The sequence below is a fragment of the Orycteropus afer genome, unplaced genomic scaffold (assembly GCF_000298275.1).
Source record: "Orycteropus afer afer isolate SDZICR_OR568_19922 unplaced genomic scaffold, OryAfe1.0 scaffold00508, whole genome shotgun sequence".
Lineage (NCBI taxonomy): Eukaryota > Metazoa > Chordata > Mammalia > Tubulidentata > Orycteropodidae > Orycteropus > Orycteropus afer.
Genome location: NW_006922095.1, coordinates 72,291 through 91,585, shown reverse-complemented (window position 1 = coordinate 91,585; position 19,295 = coordinate 72,291).

Genomic DNA, 19,295 nt, shown 5'->3' with positions numbered 1-19,295 from the left:
TTCCCTTGCTTTGAACAGTATAAATAAGGACCATTCCCTGAAGAAAGACATCATGCTTGATAAAGTAGAGGGTCAGCAAAAAAGAGGAAGAGACCCTCAATGAGACAGATTGGCACAGTGGCTGCAACAATGGGCTCAAACATCTGCTATGATGAAGGACGGTCAGTGTTTCACTCTGTTGTATACAAGGTCACCATGCGTCAGGGCCGCCTCAACAGCACATAACAACAACAACAACAATCTTTATGGGAACAGAACACCATTGGGTGGGTTTGAACTGCCAAAATTTTGCTTAGTAACTCAGCACTTAATGGTTGTGCCACCAGGATTCCTTGTATATGATTGGTTAAGGAGGTATATTTGGCTTTCTTTGGTTGGTCCTAGGCTGGAAGTGGAGGAAGAAATTAAGGAGGCTGTCAGTTGTTGATCCAGTCCTGGTCATTTTATTACTACAGGGGCCCATTTTATTACTACAGAGACTGTTTGTTTGGCTTCCCAGACTAGGTACCACAGTTAGGGGGATCAGAGTCTACTTTCACACATGATCTGGCCATTGTTTGTTCATTCTGTCAGTCTCTCGAACTTGTGGCACTTTTCTAACTCCACCAAGGAGGCAGGGGAAAAAAGACAGGAGGAGGAAAGAAGGAAATTGTGCAACATACATGTGATTTGTTTTCATAACATTGTGTTTCTGATTATAAAAATAATAAGTAATGACAAAACTCAGAAAGTATTGTAAAGCGCACAGATGGAGTAAAACCCCTCCCATTTACCAACAGCCCCAGAACAACCAATGTGGGGGTTTGAGTGTAACATGCACATGTATAATATAAACAAAATATAAATATTATAATATTCAAATATGTAATTTGTTTATTTTCTTTTCACTAAATATCACACTGTGAATTTGTTTCTTTATCATGCTGAAAAATGCTTCAAAACATCGAGGCAGCTACACAATAGCCCATTATACAAACAAGCCACAAGAATGTTTCCTTTATTTATAGAAATTAGGTTTTTCCACTCGTTCCTTATTTTAAGCAACTATGCCATTAGCGCATTTATGCGTGGAACTTTATTTGCATTGCTGATTATTTCAGCAGAACACATTCCCAGAAGGAGGATCGCTGAGTGAAAAACGTTTAGGAGTCTTGAGGTTCACTGTCAGATCACTCGCCACGGCCCACAAAGAAAGCCCAAATTCACACTGCAACTACCCAAATACACTGCACTCATTCTAAAATTAGAGCAGAGCGAAATACACTTCACAAGAGCTTCTGAAATCATTATTGTTATGTGGAACTGTTAGGAAGAGCCAGGACTGGGAATCTGATCACCGATGCCTGCACCCTTGGCGTTGTGACCACGCAAGCTCTTGTAAAGGAGTTCTTACCTCCCTCCCATTCTCCCTGTTGGCTGCAGCTCTGGGGGTGGGAGACCCTGTAGCCCCTTTCACCTGTTCAGAGAAGTTCTTACGAGTGTGTTCCATGGAAGGGAGAAAATGTTTTCTCTTTGCAGTTGCTAATTTCCTGCTTTACCAGATGCCATATTTATTTTTGTTTTCTGTGTACAAATGCTTTTGACTCCTAGTAAAATCTGGAAGGCTCTGATGTGTTCCAGGCACAATCAGCCATGCCCCATTACTAGTGCAGGGACTACTTTGGCAACCGACCTTGTTCCCGTCTTCTGTCTTCGTCTTCTTCACACGTACGTTATTAGGACCCACTCTAGCTCTTCCTCTGCCACCCACAGCAAGGTACACTGCTTCATCCTTCCAATCAAAACAGCCCTGATGCCACTCAGGAAAGTGAGATGCTGCTGTCAGACTCCGAGGAGCAGCTTAGCTGGTGGGGGACACGTGTAGGACAACTGGTTCAGACCTTACATGTTCTGTTAGATGAGTCCTTGCTTCCAGAAAAGCTGCTCCCCTGCGGAGAGACCACTGCTGATACAAGGGAAGAAGGGCCTGCACCATGCAGAGGGGCTGTGATCACTGACACTGACACTGGGGTGGGCAGATGCCCCAAGTTCTTCCTAGACATCTACAGTTCACAAGCATCCTCACACCCACATCTTGAATTGGAAGCCAGATAGTGATAGGTAGGGTGGGTTCTAGCTCCAAAGGGGCCTGGGATGATACCCTGATCCTGCCACTTGCTGAGCATGCCCTTAAGTTAGTCACTGGATCTTTTGCACACATATTTTCTCAGGTAGGAGGATACCTCAACCTTCCTTTTAGGGACACGTGAGATAATTAGTGAAGAGCCCTCAAATCCATGCAGACCACAGAGATTTAAACTCTGTGGGCCACCATCACCCCTGTCACTGGTCCCTTGTCTTGATGGTAAGAGACTCAGCACATTGAAGGTTAATTTCTCACCTGGTCCAAGTGTGTTTGGGGAAGGGTCCAGGGCAATGGGGAGTAACATATAGCCTGCTTTTCTGTAGTACACACACTGTCCAGGAGGTACCCAGTGCAAGGGGGCTGGCAGACAGCAGGGGCATGACCCCCACACCCTAGCATCACCTCCAGGAAGTACCAACAGCTCTTCTAATGTGCATGCTCTGTTCTTCCAAGGTTTTCTCTCCTGGGCTGCCTCAGGATCCACTTGGGAGTGGTCCCACACTAACTGTGATGAGGTGGAAGGGCACCAGGCTCAGAGGGCATTGGCAGGCAGCTCTCATACCCACTTGGATCTGATTGTGCAGCTACCAAGATGGGCCTGGGCCTCCAGGCAGCTCCAGCTGCCTCAAAAGTCCTGGGCTCTTCCTTCTTCTCCTCTCTTCCTCCCTCCTTTCCTTCCTTCCTTTGCTTCTTCCTTGCTTTTGTCTTTCCTTCAGTTTCTGATTCTTCCTTTTCTCTTCCTTCCTTACTGTTTTCTATATTTTCCCTCCCTTCCTTCCTCTCTTTCTCCCCCTACTTTCCTTCCTGCCTTTTTATCCTTCTTTTACTTCTTCCTTCTTTCCCTCCCTCCTTACTTCTTCCCTCCCTTCATTCCTTGATTCTTTCCTTCCTTTCTTCTTTTCTGTTTCCTTCATCTTTTGTTGTTGTTGCTGCTCTTGTTCTTTGAAATATAAGACACATAAACAAGCCTTGTTGCTGTTTTTGTTAGGTGCCATCTAGTTCAGCTCAGACACATAAAGACCTTATGTACCACACAACAAAACACTGCCCAGTCCCATGCCACCATCACAATCACTGTTATATTTCAGTGCATTGTTACAGCACTGTGTCAACCCATCTCATTGAGGGTCTTCAGCTTTTTTGCTGACCCTCTACTTTACCAAGTATGATGTCCTTCTCCAGGCACATGTCTCTCCCAGTAACATGACCATAGTATGAGAGAGGAAGTTTTAAGGGTGTAATTTTATGAATCCTGACAAATAAATGCACCCATGCCAGTGCCAGCCCCACAGAGATATAGAATACCCCCAGCACCCAGAACAACACCTCATGGTCCTTCCAGTTTGATCCCGCATCACTGCTCTGTTCCCTGTCATCATGGGTTAGCTTCCCCTCTTCTACTAGAATGTCATGTTAAAGGCATCATGTATACATATTGCTCTGTGCCAGCTCATTGTGCTTCTGAGATTCACCCGGACTGTTTGAAATCTGTGGCTGGTCTTGTAATTGCTGAGGAGTGTCCTATTGTGTGGGTGTGCCATGGTCCATCCCTCTTCACCTGCACAATGGTTATTCCAGGTGTCCATTCTGTGAGGGTCCTGTGAATGAAGCTGCTATTAACATCCATGAGCAAGTCTTTGGTGGATGTGTGTTTTCATCCTCTTGGATATACACCTAAGAGTGGGATTACTGGGTTGTATGGTGACTCTATGTTTATCTACTTGAGCAACTGCTAAATCTTCATCCAGGGAGGTGGTGTCATTCCACATAGTGACATCATATCTGTGGGCTACTATCACTTGGATGCTCATTTCTGCCTCTACTACTCTCTGTGTGAGATACCAATAAACCCTGGTGACAGGGACACCCATTCAGACACTCACAGGCTTTGTGAGGGACAGAAAGTCCAGTCAGGAACTGACTGCCTTAAAATGTAACATCAGTGGGAAATCAACCAACCAACCAATGACAAGCAAACCAAATGTAGCTTTAGAGTTTTATTTGACAGCTGAGTCTAGGGTGTATGGTTCCACCTTCATCACCTTAATCCAAGATTTCACCAGCATTCCAGTCAAAGCTGTAGGTGACATCAAGCTCAAGTGGCACAACATGGTATACAAAAAATATTCTCAGGCCTGGAACTGAGCTCATTTCCATGGCTTAACTCTCAGCCAAAAAATAGACAGGACTACGAGCTGAACACCTACCCGAGGGAGATGCACTCCTTAGAACAATCAACTATGGGAGATCAGAAGGGCAGCATTTACTCAGGGAGAAAGGTAAGGAGGCAAGAATGCATAGGCAAAGACACAGGGAAAGATTAACCACAGGGAGGACATGGGAGATAGGGTGTTACATGGTGGGGAATGTAACCAAAAAAAAGAGGACTAATCAAAGCTCACGGCCATACATGGGTCTTCCTCTGAGAAGGCCTTAGGAAGCCAGCTCCAGGTCAGGGATGGAGTTCTCAGACGAGTCCTTTCTACCCCACTGCCTTCCACCCTCCTCACTGCACACTATCCTGACAAGAGGAGGGGTTGGGAGTCCAACTGTCTAGCTCTTAACTGATCCCACCACGTACGAGTTGGGTGTCCTTTGGCAAGTCATTTATGATCTTGTAACTCCATGTCCTAGGCTGCATCAAAAGATGATAAAAGTGACTTCTTATTAAGTGAAATGACTTTACTCAAGAAGAGGCAGGCCTTTGTCCCCTGTTCATGGGAAGTAACCTCTTGTAGAATATGCATTAACTTTATCCAAAGACAAGTCTGTATTTCTCCCCGGTTCTTGGGAGGTCTTCTAAATCCTTGGTGTTTATGAAGTGCCTGAAATGTCCTTGTTATTCATGGTAGGACCCTTGCACCATACCTGTTCATGCTAATGATATAATTCAGGATGGGGTCATGACAGAAAGATGTGGAACTTTGAAACCTCAATAAAAACCCTGGATGCCCAGGCATTCCCGGTTGACAATATTCTGCATACATCAATGTGTCAGGAGGGTGACACATCCCGGTTGACACAGAACCTTCTGGTCTGGGACTCTCCCAGACCTCATCCCATGCCTTTCTCCCTTTGGTTGGTTCTGATTTGTATCACTTTGGTACAATAAAACAGTAATCATAAGTATAGTTCTTTTAGTGAGTTCTGGGCATCTTTCTAGTGAATTCTGCAACTTGAGGGGGTGGTGGGAACTCCAAATTTGGAGCTGGTTGGTCTGAAGTGAGGATGGTCCTGAAGACTCTAAGTGTGCATCTAGTGTCTGAAGTCTTGGGGAGACTCAGCATCTAGAAAGCTGTGCTCTGAGCTTGTGAAATTTGGCCCAACTCTGGAAGTTCTCTGTACCACCTCATGGGGCATTGCAAAGATTCCATGTGAGAGCACACACCCAGTGTGTTAGGCAGCACCCAGCATACAGGGAGCAGATGGCAGTGTGATGACAGTGAGGACAGTGAAGATGACAGAGTTAATGATAACAGTGGTGCAACACTGCATTTCCCACCTGGCCTCTCCACTTACCTGCCCCCAGCCTCTCTATTCCAAGTCCTGGTGCCCTTGATGAGGAATATCTCATTCTTCCAGGGTGGTCTTCTCACAACACAAGATTGATCCTGACACTGCCCCACCCCCACCCCAGTAAAGTATACCAGTGGCTCCCTACAGCCTTCAAAGTAAAGTCCAGACTCAGCCACATGATCTGAAGCCTGTATATTTACAGCTCAGTACCCTGAAAAATTAACACAAACTCTGAGATCCAGCCACCCAGCCAGAAACCTGCAATGCCCCAGTAAGCCCTGGGCATCTCTCTGCATCCATTTATAAATGCTCCTCCCTGTGTCTGCCTGGTTAATTGCCACTCTCCTTTCAAGATAAATCTCCTCCAAAGCCTTTTCTGACTTTCTCAGATTTAATCACTCCCTTCAGGCTACAATAATGCACTGTGCATACTTTGAGTTTGGTATTTTGCACAATGTTGTGGTCCTTTGAGTAGAAGTGAGCTTTTCCACAGCAGGAGTCTAAGTTTATCATTACTGTTTATACCATAGAGTGTATTCAGTAATCACTGCTTTGTGCATGACTGGATGGACTGATTCATGAGGGGATGGGTGGATTTATGGATGGATGGGTTGTTAGATGATTGGAAAGGTGGGTTGATGGGTAAGTGGGTGAGTGGGGTCCAATGAGTTTTCTTTTATGTGCCCTGTATGACCCTGATTTGTAACTCTCCCACAATGATTGGTTGATCAGCAAACTGTTAAAAGATTGGTCAGTTTGCTATCTGAATAAACAGCTTCCAAGGAATTGATCAGTTTGCCATCCACAAAAGCCACTGGCAAAGATTTTTTGGTTTACTATCTACCTTTACATAGATTAGCTGGGGGCCCTGCCCAGAAATTGACCTTCACTGGGATGGATGGATATGAGGGTGTAGTGCGTAAGTCATTTGGCTATTAATAAGGTTAGCAGTTCAAACCCACCAACTGCTCTGCCAAAGGAAGGTGGGGAAATCTACTTCCATAAAGATTTGCAGCCTTGGAACCCCAATGGGGGTTGATAGGAGTCAGAATCACAGTGAAGTTGGTTTTTTGGTTTGGGATTGATGGCAGAACTGCCACTCCTAGTCTGACCTTTACCCATATTGACTGGGGAAGCCCACCCACTCTGACCTTGACCAGGACTGTCTGGGGAAGTCCCTCCCAGTCTGACCTTTACCAGAACATTGGCTAGAGGGTCAATCCTAGTGACTGATAAAAACCCTAGAATATCAAGGCTCAGATGGTGCTTCCTGATCAACGACATCCAGGAAAGGAGCACATCCTTTGAACATGGGCCCCTACACTGAGAACTTCATAGAAGAAATGTAATACAAGTCAAGGGCTATAACACTAAGCTAGTAACACTGAAAACCAAGAGAAAGGGCAGCAAGCATGGCTGAAATGAGTGACAGAGAAATGTAACAGTGGTGAACAACAGGAACCATAAGACCAGAAAAGAGCAGTGCTGTGCACCTCTGGACAGGAGGTTGCCAATAGACCCGGGCACCTCTGTCCTGGAGGTCACTAATGGAGCAGAGATGAGCATGCATACAGGGGTTGCCCCTAAAAAGGTTTTGCCTTGAGAACTGTTGTAATGCCAGTCTAATCCTTGCACTGGCCCACAGGTGTCCCAAAGCTGCTGGTTGAGAGCTGGACTAGCAAGCACAGGGGGTAATACCTGACTAATAAAAGGTGCAGAGAGAGACAGAGAGAGAGAGAGAGAGATACAGTCACACCGGACCTGACCTGAACTGATGGCATACCTGCTGAGAGAGAGAGAGAGATTGAGACCCTGGCTAATACGTGTTCTATCATATGCCTGCCCAGGGACACAGGAATGTTGTTGTTTTAGGTGCCCTGAGTAAACTTTGACTCATAGTGACCTTAGGTACAACAGAATGAAACCTTGCCTGGTCCTGCACCATCCTCACAATCCCTGCTCTACTTGAGCTCATTGTTGCAGGCACTGTGTCAATCCATCTCATTGAGGGTCTGTCCCATTTTCCCATTTTTTGCTGACCTTCTACTTTGCGAAGCATGATCTCATTCTTTAGGGACTGCTTTCTTCTGACAACATAATCAAAGTAGATGAGGTGAAGTCTGACCATTCTTACTCCTAAGGATCTTTCCAGTTGCACTTCTTCCAGGACAGGTTTGTTCATTTTTCTGGTAGTCCAGGTATTTTCAGTGTTCTTCCCCAACACCACAATTCAAAAACATCAAGTCTTCTTCAGTATTCCTTATTCACTGTCCAGGTTTCACATACATATGAGGTGAATGAAAATACCATGGCTTAGGTCAGGCACATTTTAGTCTTCAAAGTGAAATCTCTGCTCCTTAACACTTTAAGAGGTTCCTTGCAGTACATTTGCCCAGTGATTTCTTGACTGCTGTGTCCATGGGTTTTGATTGTGGATCCAAGGAAAACAAAATCTTTAACAACTTCAGTCTTTTCTCTCCGTTTATCATGATGTTGCTTATTAGCCTAGTTGTGAGGATTTTTGTTTTCTTTTGGTTGATACGCAATCCATACTGAAAGCTGTAGTTTTTTATCTTCATCAGTAAGTGCTTCAAGTCACCTTCACTTTCAGAAAGCAAAGTTGTGTCACTTGCATATTGCAGGTGGTTAATGAGTCTTCATCCAATCCTGATACTGTGTTCTTCTTCATATAGTCCAGGTTTTCAAATTATTAGCTCAGCATACATATTGAATAAGTATGGCAAAGGGATAGAACCCTGATGCATACGCTTCCTTATTTTAAACCATGCAGTATCCTCTTGTTCTTTTCAAACAGCAGCTTCTTGCTCTACGTACAGATTCCGAATGAGCACTATTAAGTCTTCTGAAATTCCTATTCTTCTCAGTGTTACCTGTAATTTGTTATGATCCGTACAGTTGAATGCTTTTGCATAGTCAATGAAACATGGGTAAATATCTTTCTGACATCCTTTGCTTTCAGCCAAGATCCATTTGACATCAGCAATGATATCCCTCATTCCACACCTACTTCTGAATCCAGGTTGAATTTCTGGCAGTTCCCTGTCAATGTTCTGCTGCAATCATCATGCTAAGTGGGGTATCCATATGGGGGGATGGCACCAGTTCATCTCAAATCTGTTCCTGTTATTTACTGTTTGCTTTCTATAAGTAATTTTTTTTGTTGTTGTTGTTTACTCTTCACTTTCTAAAAATTATAATAAAAACCATGGCTTTCAATTGCCAACACCAGTGTCTGTGTCTAGGACCCAATTAAATCAGATAGTAGAATCCTCATCCCAGCAGTCGTATCATTGCTTGTAATTATGAGGCAAAAGTCCAGTGAGTGAATAAGTGAATGGATGGGTGGTTGGTTGGGTGGATAAGTGGATGGGTGTATGAACGGGTGAGGTTCTGAATGAATGGGTGGGTGGATGAGTGGGTAGGTGGATGGATGGGTCAATGGATAGATGAATGAGTGGGCTAGTAGGTAGATGGGTGCTTGAGTGGGTGGTGTAGATAGAAGATGGTTTTATGGATGGAAGGATGGGTGGCTGGTTGAGTGAAAGGTTGGTGGGTGGGTGAATGGGGGATGAGGAGATATGTGGATGGTGGGTGCACAGGTGGGGGATGGATGAGTGGAATGTGAGTAGATGGATGGATAAGTAAGAGAGTGAGAGTGGTGCAGCTGAACTGAATTGGGTGCATCTACAACAAAGGATCATGTATTCCTCATTTCACATCCACACTTGATATAGCTCCATCCCTAGTTAAACTCCTCAGATCAGAAATGCCTCAGCAAAACATCATCTGACTGATAAAATGTCCAGAAAGGGACAGAAAGAAGATGAGCCTCCTGTTTCTTTCTCTTCCTGTGGGTATGTATCCTGTCTCAAGCATTAGTCTCACCTTCCCAAGTGCTGCCTCTTCTTGTCTTGACTCTTTTCCAAGAACCTCTCTTACCTACAGTGGTGGTTAGTGTTATGTGTCAACTGTGCTAGGTTATGATTCCCAATGATTTGACAGACATTGGACTGATCACTGTTTCATAATGTAATATAATCAACCCCCATTTTGTGATCTGATGTAAACAGCCAATCAGTTGAAAGTCAATCAGTTTCTTTGGGGTGTGGCATATATATACCAAAAAACCAAACTCATTGCTGTTGAGTCGATTCAACTCACAGTGATTCCTCATTGGATTTCCGAGGTGGTAAATCTTTACAGAAGTAGGTAAATTGCCCAGTCTTCCTTCTTCAGAGTGTCTGGTTGGTTTGAACTACCAACCTTCAGGTTAGCAGTCAAATGTTTTAGGCTCTTCACCACCAGAGCTCACTCTCTCTCTCTCTCTCTCTCTCTCTCTCTATATATATATATACACACACATTCTGGCAAAACTCACTCTGTCTTGATCCTGCATCTGACTTGTCATCCTCTGACATCTTGTTCTTGTGACATGAACCAGCAACCTGCTGTCTGACTTGCCAATTTCACATTCATCAGCTCCTACAACCACCTGTGTCAGAACAGACCTTGGGCCTAATGCTTGACCCATGGATTTGAGACTTACCAACCTCACAACTGCATGAGCCATTTCCTTGACATAAACAAACAAACAAACAAACACTTCACTGGTTTTGCTTCTCTCAAGAGCCCAGCTGCAGATACTTACCTTGCCCACTACCACTATTGCTTCTAAACCTGCCTTCTAGAATCCTAGGAAAAGATTATTTAAGATTGAGGTTATTGGCTACAGGAGACTGTGCTGACAAATGACCTTTCATGCCATTGGAGTCAGGTGAAGGACTCATAGAAACAAAAACAGAAACAACAACATCAGCAAATGTGCATCAAGCATTAACCACATGCCAGACACCTCTCTAGGGCTTCACACTCACATCACATGCCAGAAAGGGAAGCTACCTCCCAACAGTTCATTTTCATTGGTGCATCTGACAAGAGGACAACTTAACCTCTGGATCAATTCAACCTTGTGACTATTGATTCTGCAAGTGTCTAGGGCTGACTTGTGATGAAGGTCATCCAAAGCCCTTTCCTCCATACCCAGAGGTGATGCCTAAATTGAGACATCTCTCTTGGCCAGGCACTACTCACCACTCTAGATAAGGATGCACACACACACCATGCTGGAAGGGGTGGTAGAGCAGGGACATTTTTAACAAGGGTCAGGAGCTCCTGTCTTATTAGGCCAGGTGCCATGGTTTTAGTACTCCATTCACTGTGCTGGATTAACAGACCCACTAACAACCGTGCCATGAACTCATGGATGCCAAAGAGGAGAGATGTGGTGATTAGTGCAGCTTGTTCTGAAAGCCAAATTTATGATTAGGAGATTAGCACAGAGCACAGCCCATCTGTGGCTTCCCTTGTGGCACTGAAAACTGATCTAAAACCTCTAGAACAAGCCAGAGCAATGGTCTGAGCCTGGTGCTATATTCTGACCTAGTCTGTTCTAACCTGTTCATTATCTTCATTATGCCCACAAGGAATTAGCTCCAGGAGTGTCTGTGTTCTTGCTTTCCACAAGACCACCAGTGTCTGCCATCTTTTAAAACCTTCCTTGGCCCTGCATTCCCCTCTGCACACTCTCCATTTCTATGCAACCATTCCTAGCAAAACTTCACCAAGTTTTCTTTAGTTCCTTCCTTTGGATATCTCTCAAATGCACATCAAAGGGCTTCCAACTCTACTGTCCCACTAAATTGGCTTTTGTCCAGGTCACTTCTGAGCTCTAACTCCAGTGGCCACTTCTCTGCTTTCACTAGACTTGTCCTCTCAGTAACACTCAACATGGCATTCCACTCCTTCCTTTCAATGCTTCAGTCTCTCAATTCCTATGACAACACCCTTTCCTTGTTCTACCTCCCTGACCATTCTTTCTCAGCTCCCTAAACATGCTCCTTGTCATCTCATTTGGCTACTCCAGAGCTCTTTCCCAGACTCTCTTCTTCTATCTATACTCTGGCCCTAGAAAATTCATCCCAAGGCTTTAAGTACCACAGTTTGCTGATGACTCCCCATATTATTCTCCTGATTGCAGGCTCAAGACTTGTGTGTTCAACTGACATTTGCATTGTATGTCCCATAAATCTCAAACTTGTTGTTTGTTGTTGTTAGCTAATATTGAATCAGCTCCTGACTCACGGTGACCCCATACACGATGAAACAAAATGCTTCCTAGTTCTATGCCATACCCATGATCAGTTGGAGATTGGACCGTTGTGACCCACAGGGTTTTCATTGGTTGATTTTCAGATGTAGATCACCAGGATTTTCTTCCTAGTCTATTTTAGTCTGGAATCTCACTGCAACTTGTTCAGCATTTTAGCAACACACAAGCTACTACTGACAGACAAGTGTTAGCTTCACATGAGGTACATTGGCCAGGAATAGAACCCAATTATGCCACATAGAAGGCAAAAATTCTACCTCTGAACCACCACGGTCCTATGATCTCAAACTTGCTTTGCTTAAAACAAAACCACAAACAAACAAACTTGTTAATCTCCCAGCAGCCTTCCCCATTCATTCATTCAATATTCACTGAGTACCTGCTATGAGCTAACAGTGTTCTAGATGCTGGGGATGACTCTTATGACAAGTAATGAATATAAGAGACAAAAATTCCCTTCCAACAAATTGAGGCCTGAGAACCATCCTCAATTCCTTCCTTTGCCTACATCAGTGGCTCTCAGCCAGGGGCAATCCCCCCTCCAAGGGACATTTGGCAATGTCTGGAGACAACTCAGGTTGTCATGATTGAGAGAAAAGGAGTGCTACTGGCATCTAGTGTGTAGAGTCTATGGATGCTGCAAAATACCCTACAATGCACAGGGAAGCCCTCTACAACAAAGAATTATCCAGTCCAAAATGTTAAGTGTCAACATTGAGAAAACCTGCCCTATATCCATTTCATTAACACACACCATTAGCTTTGTTTGCAACATATATCCCAATCTCGTGATTTCTCTTCACATCCACACCCACCCAATTGAGTCTTATGTGCTTACTGTAACAGACTATTTGTATATTGAGTCTTCTTCAGTTTCTACCAGACCTTCTTTCATTGCCAGCAGTTGTATTTCCCATTTCTGCATTCCAGGTAACTAACCAAGGGTTCAGTATTTCTTCGTGTGCACTATCATAATCACCATCGCCATTGTCATTGTCATAGTCATTATCACCACTGTTACTGCCATTGTTAATCATTATCACCAGCACCATCATCATAACTGTCATGACCTGTTTAGAATCGTATCCCAAAAAGATACGTTGAAATTCTAATCCCCATACCTATGAATGTGACCTTGTGTGGAAGTAGGGTCTTTGAAGATGTTATTGGTTAGCATGAGGCCCTATTGGAGCAGACTGAGTCTTAATCCTATCTAAATGATGCCCTTACAAAGGAGAAGAGACCAGATACACAGACAAAGAGAAAAGATAGCCTTATGATGCTAAAGGCAGAGAAATTGGAGTCAGGCTGCAGCTGCAGGACAAGGAATGCCTGGGGCCACCAGAAGCTGAGGGAGCTAAGAAAGAATCTTCCCTCAGAGCCTGCAGAGAGAGTGCAACCCTGTTGACACCCTGAATTCAGACACTAGCTTGAAAAACTCTCAGAGAAAAATTTCTAATGTTTTAAGCCACACACTCTGTGGTACTTTGCTACTGCAACACCACAACATTAATCTAGTCACCATCACCATCACCATCACCATCACCACCATCATCGTCCTCATCATCACCATTTACCAAGTGTTGACTCTGTCTCAGGCTGTGTGATAGCTGTGGACACCCTGCACATATCATCTCATCTACCCTGCCACCATCTTTCTGAAGTAGGCATCAGTGTCCTGACTTTAAGAACCACATCCTATTAGCTGAGAGATTACATGTCAAAATTTTGGAATCAGGTTGACATCAGGCAACTGCTGGTGTTGTCAAAAATGACTCCCTAATTGAATTTAGTGGCAAGTTATTTAACCTCACTGTTTCGTATTTTTCTCACATGCAAAACAAGAACAATAATGGTGCCTAGAGTTTTCATAAGGATTCAAAGAGATGGTTCATAGCATCTGGAACACAGTAATATTAACCAATCCCATTAGCTAGTTTAAAAAAAAAAAAAAAGGCTCGGAGGTGTTAAGAACCTCAGCAAAGGTCATGGTAAGTGGTCAGTCTCACATGGCCACCAAGGCTGCCTCCCACTAGACATCAGGAGATGTTTGTTGGAGAAAAAAAAAAAAAAAAAAACTCCTTTGTTCTGAGGGACAACAGAGAGGCAAGATATTTTTTCCTTCCTGATTTCTATAAAAAGTTCCAAAACCAGCAAACGCCCTGAATTAGGCTCTTGTTGTTTTTACAGCTTTGACCTTTTAGAAATCTGTCCCTTTCTTTCTGGTCTGTCTTTCCCATTTTAGAGGAATTCTGGAACTTCTCAAAATGACAATACTCCACCAGACACAAAACTCATCACCCTCCTCCCCATCCTCCCAGTCACTATCCTAATCACACTCTCTCACCACCCCCTGACCTCCATGTACCTCCTGCTAAAACTCCTTGTTCTTGGAGGCCAGCTCTCCAAGAACACAGACAGGAGGTGGTGATGTATTGATGACATTTGCTCCACTGTGAATTAGCTTGTCTGCATGGCTAGAGAAATTACTGTGAAAGAAAGTTGCTTAAAGTTCATTTTTGATTGCAGTGAGAGAAGCAGGCATAGTTAGGGGCCTTCAGCAGCTGAGAAAAAGAGCAGGAGACAGAGCCATTATCCCTAAGCAGTGGGGAGTGCCTCTGGCCAAAGAGGAAGGGGCCCTGCAATCTGGATTTGACCCTAGGGAGATGAAAAAAAAAAAAAAAGAAAAAGCACTTGTCATTGAGTTGATTCCAACTCATGACAACATCATGTGTGTCAGAGTGTAACTGTGCTGCATAGAGTCAGACACAAAGAGCAAATATTGTGTGAGCTCATTTATAAGAAATATAGGGGAGCTCCGGTGACATTGTGCCTAAGGCATTTGACTGGTAACTAGAAGGCTGGAGGTTCAAACCCACCAGCCACTCCTCAGAAGGAAGGTTGGGCAATCTACTTCTGTAGAGATACTCAGAAACCCAAGGAGGGGTGGCTATAAGTTGGGATCGACTTGGTGGCAGTGAGTTTTGTATAGAAAATAGGCAAATATATACAGACCAAAGCTTAGTAGTGGTTTTCAGGAGCTGGGGAGAGAGAGGAAGGAGTCATTGCTTGGGGGACATTGAGTTTCTGTTAATAGTAGTGGAAAAAGGAAAAAAAAAAAAAGAGAGAGAATTGGGAGAAAATAAAAATTAAACTAATAAAAACTGCCAATTCACCTTTATCTGGGTTGAACTTGTAGCTTCTTCCTTGTACTCTGACATGGAGCAAGTGAGCTGGTGATGGGTCCAAGGGGACAACAGCTGACTCTGGCCCTAAGAGAGTGTGCAATCTCAAACTTCCCCTGCAGAGCCACTAAGGGGCAAGCCCGTTCACATCGCCTCCCCAGCACCCATACCCCCTCCCTGGAGGCCTAGTCTCAGTGGAGGAATGTTCTGGAATACCATCAGCAGCAACCACAGAGCCTGAGCAGCTTTCCTGGCTCAGTCTGAACCACATCGACATGAAAAGGAGCATGAGGGTTCGGCTGCACTTCAAGCATCCAAGCTCCATTCCCAGCATCTGCCACTCTCAGCCATCTGTTAGCGGTAAGGTGGCAGTGGTGGCTTCCCCAGCTGCAAGGAAATCTGCCTCAGCTCATTGAGAGATTTGTGATGTCTTGCCAGACCTGTTGCCTTACAAAATGCCATATGCCAGAAGAAAGAGAAAAAAATGAAAAAGATGTGTTTTCTGTCTTGTAGGCATTCAGAGGGTGGGTCACATGTACAGAGAAAGATACATAATACAGTAGGAGTGTCCCTGACTGATGGGTGTGCTGTGGCCTGCACTATTGATATCCTGCAGGTGACTGCAGGAGCCCAGTGGGTTGGGGACAGGGACACTAGGTGCAGCAAGCCCCTCTCACCTGTCAGACTCTGAAATGATGGCTTTCAATAGCATCCCATCATTCCACAAGTGTGAGAGTCAATGAGGAACTGAAGTCCCCTTGGAGGAAAATGATGATGAGAGAAGCCAATGTTATCTACCAGCTTTTGATGGTCTCTGAGCTCTCCAGGGTACCCAGGCCAGCTGCTGAGTAGAATCTGAGAAGCTGTCTAATTCTCCTATTGTCGCCATAACAAACTATACCACAGAGGGTGGCTTTAAAGAACAGACATTTACTTGTCAGAGCTCTAGAAGCTACAAGTCCAAATTAGGGTGTCAGCTGTATTGATTCCTTTTGTGGGCCTCTCTCCTCATTTCTGGTGTCTGCTGGTAATTCTTAATGTTCCTTTCTTTGTGAACAGATAGTCTCTTCTCCCTGTGTGTTATTATGTCTAGTCTACTCTGTTTATAACTCAAAACAGATTAGGTTTAGAACCCACCCTATTCTGGTATGACTTCATTAGAATAAGAGAAAAATCCTATTTCAAAATGGATCATCTCTATAGGTACCAGGGCTAGGATTGCAAAATACGTTTTTGGGGAACACAGCTCAATCCATAACAGAAGATTTCTCAAAGCTCATGTCAGCCCCCAACCCAAGAGCTCTGGATTTAGCTGTGGCTATGCTGACATCCAATCCAAGATCCACACGGTCCCATAGGCTCTGACCTCATACTTTGTCCAGGCTCACCCTGAACCTTTCCTACACACTGGCCCCAAGGGATTCCTCCTATCCTTGGCACTCCTTTTTAGTGCCCTTGGTGACCCCAGGCTTTTGAACTAGCTGTTCCTTCTGCTTGGAATACTCCTCCTAGATTTTAACATTGGCATGTTCTCTTTGAAGGCTTCTTCTTGATCTTATACCTCCAAAGTAGCCTTCTCTGATCCCCTTACTGCTCCCTATTATGACACACCCTGTTGTTTTCTTTGTCATATTAACTGCTATCATATAGTGCCTGTATATTTTTCTTTGTGCCAGTGACTTTCTCTTCTCACTAGGTTTAATGACTCCATGAAGAGAGGACCATGTCTGTTGCATCTAGCACCAAGTTACCAGGCCTTACTGAAGCCAGTTGGGAGGCATTCACTGAGCATATGAACCCAAGGTGTATGTTGGGGTTGGTGGCAAATATGTTCGACAAAGCTCTGCCAAGGATTCTGATGAGCAGCCAGGTGTGGATGGCACAATCTGAGATGGGCATCCATTGTCTCCAGTCCAAGTTGTAAAGGAAGGGGAGTTCAGCTTCTGGCCATTGTATTCTCCCCTCTTCTTCTGGATCTTCCAACCTCCCTCAGGCTGCTGCTTCCCGAGGACCTCTGAAGTCCCTCTTTAGCCTGCTCATAACCTGGCCATATGACACAGGTGTCCCCTGTTCACCACTGGGTCAGGTGGCAGAGATGTCCCCCTGCCCTGTCCACCCCACACACAGGGTGCTCCATGAGACAGCTATAACTACAAGTTCCCACAAAGACCCAGCTGATGCCACAGGGAAACCTGGGGGTTAGAGCAAGGACAGCTCCACAGCAGGGAAGGTCAGGTTGGTGAGAAGTTGGAGACAGTTTAGGAGGATGAGTTGAAATTTAGAAACAACTCTACCTCCATCAGGACCAGGAAAACCCCTTCCTCAGCAGCCAGGGAGGTGAATGACACAGAGGCAAAAACATCCCTTGGGCCCTGGGAAAATGGGGTTCTCACTCCAGCTCTTCCTTTTCTCCAGGCTACAGTGTCATCATCTATGAGCCAGGAAGTTGTTCCAGAGGATCCAGAATTAAAGTATAAATAAAAAGAACCCATCCACTAAAGGTCTTGGTGGGTAGACGAAAACAGCTGGTATTTTTTCATCCTCTGAGTAATTTCAGTAACGTACAGGCAAGGTGTTGAGTGTTGAAGGTGTTCACAGTTTAGTGGACTGGCTTCAAAGACAGGGACCTAGGGACCTCCATGATGCCTGATTAATTAGTTCATGGCTAGCATTTAGATTCACTTTAGCTGCAAGTAATATAAAAACCCAATGTAATAGTGGTTTCAACAAGAACAGGTTTATTTCTCCTTATTAGGACTGTTCAGCTGCTCTGCTGTATGCAGTGCTGGGCACCATGGCTTCATCTGTCTCATTGCTCTGCTCTCCATGATCTCCTCTCCCCAGTGGCCTAATGGCCCAAATGTTCCAGATCCAGTCATTGCATCCACATCTCAGCTGGCAGGAATTAGGAAGCGCCAAAGAAGAGCACACTCCTCTCCCTTAAAAGTCACATCCCAGAAGTTGCACACATCGTGCCTGCTGATGCTCTCCTGGCTTTAACTTGGCCATATCCAGCTACAAGGGAGCCTGGGAAATGTAGTCTGTTCTGAGAAATTCTATGCCCAGCTAAATTTGGAAACATCTCTCATTAAGGAAGAAGAGAGACAATTAGCAGCCACAGCTATTGTCTTACGTGATCCCATAACCTCCTAGGTTGTACAAACAACCCACAAATTTTACTCCTAAGAAAACTCAGCTGCTCCTTGGCAATCAAATGAATTATTCCTCATTAAAAAAATAATTTAGAAAAATTGTCTTTGCATAGATCCGGAGTCATGACAATCCCATGTGTGTCCAAGGAGAATTGTGCTTCATAGTGTTTTCAAAGGCTGATTTCTTGGAAGCAGATTACCAGACTATTCTTTTAAGGCATCTCTGGGTGAACTCAAATCTCCAACCATTTGGTTAGCAGCCAAGCGTGTTAATCATTTACACCAACCAGGGACTCCAATTCCCCATTATTAAGATAATAAGGGATGAAAATTTGTTCATTTGGCAGACATCCCAGGTAAAATAGTTACACTTAATAGGGCCCTACTTAATTTTCTTCGTGAACATGGACTACAAAGATAAAAGCTTTGAAAAGCGTGGGGCAAGGTGCTTAGTTTAAAGGAATGACTTTGGTAGAAGGAATGTCAGACATCTGGGACAGATGAGTGGGAGCGATATTTAGGGACAAAGCCTCTGGGTCTCACAGAGCAACCACATTCTTACCCTGGCCACTAAACATGGGGAGAAGGGATCCTGCCTCTGATCTTCTACTGAGAAATAAAGCTTGGATAAATCATTCTTTTTAAATTTGTTTCCAAGTCTAGTCCCACATTGGGGGCAGTAGTGGTTCAGGGGTAGCATCTTCACCTTCCATGTGGGAAAGCTGGGTTCAAATCCCAGCCAATGCACCTCAGGTGCAGCCACTACCTGTCTGTCAGTGGAGGCTTGCATGTCGTTATGATGCTGAGCAGGTTTCAGGGCTATATCCAGACTAAAATGCACTCAGAAGAAAGGTCTGGTGATTTACTTCAGAAAATCAGCCATTGAAAACCCCACAGAAACCAACAGTTCAATCTACAGGATCCGGCAACACTTTGTTCCATTGTGGAGGGGATAACCATGAGTCAAGGGCTGACTCAATAGTTGTTGTCAGGTGCCATTGAATCAGCTCCAAATCATAGCAACCTTATAGACAACAGAACAAAACAAAACACTGCCTGGTCCTTTGCCATCCTCACAATTCTTCTTATGCTTGGGCCCATAATTGCAGCCACTCAGTAGTAGCTAA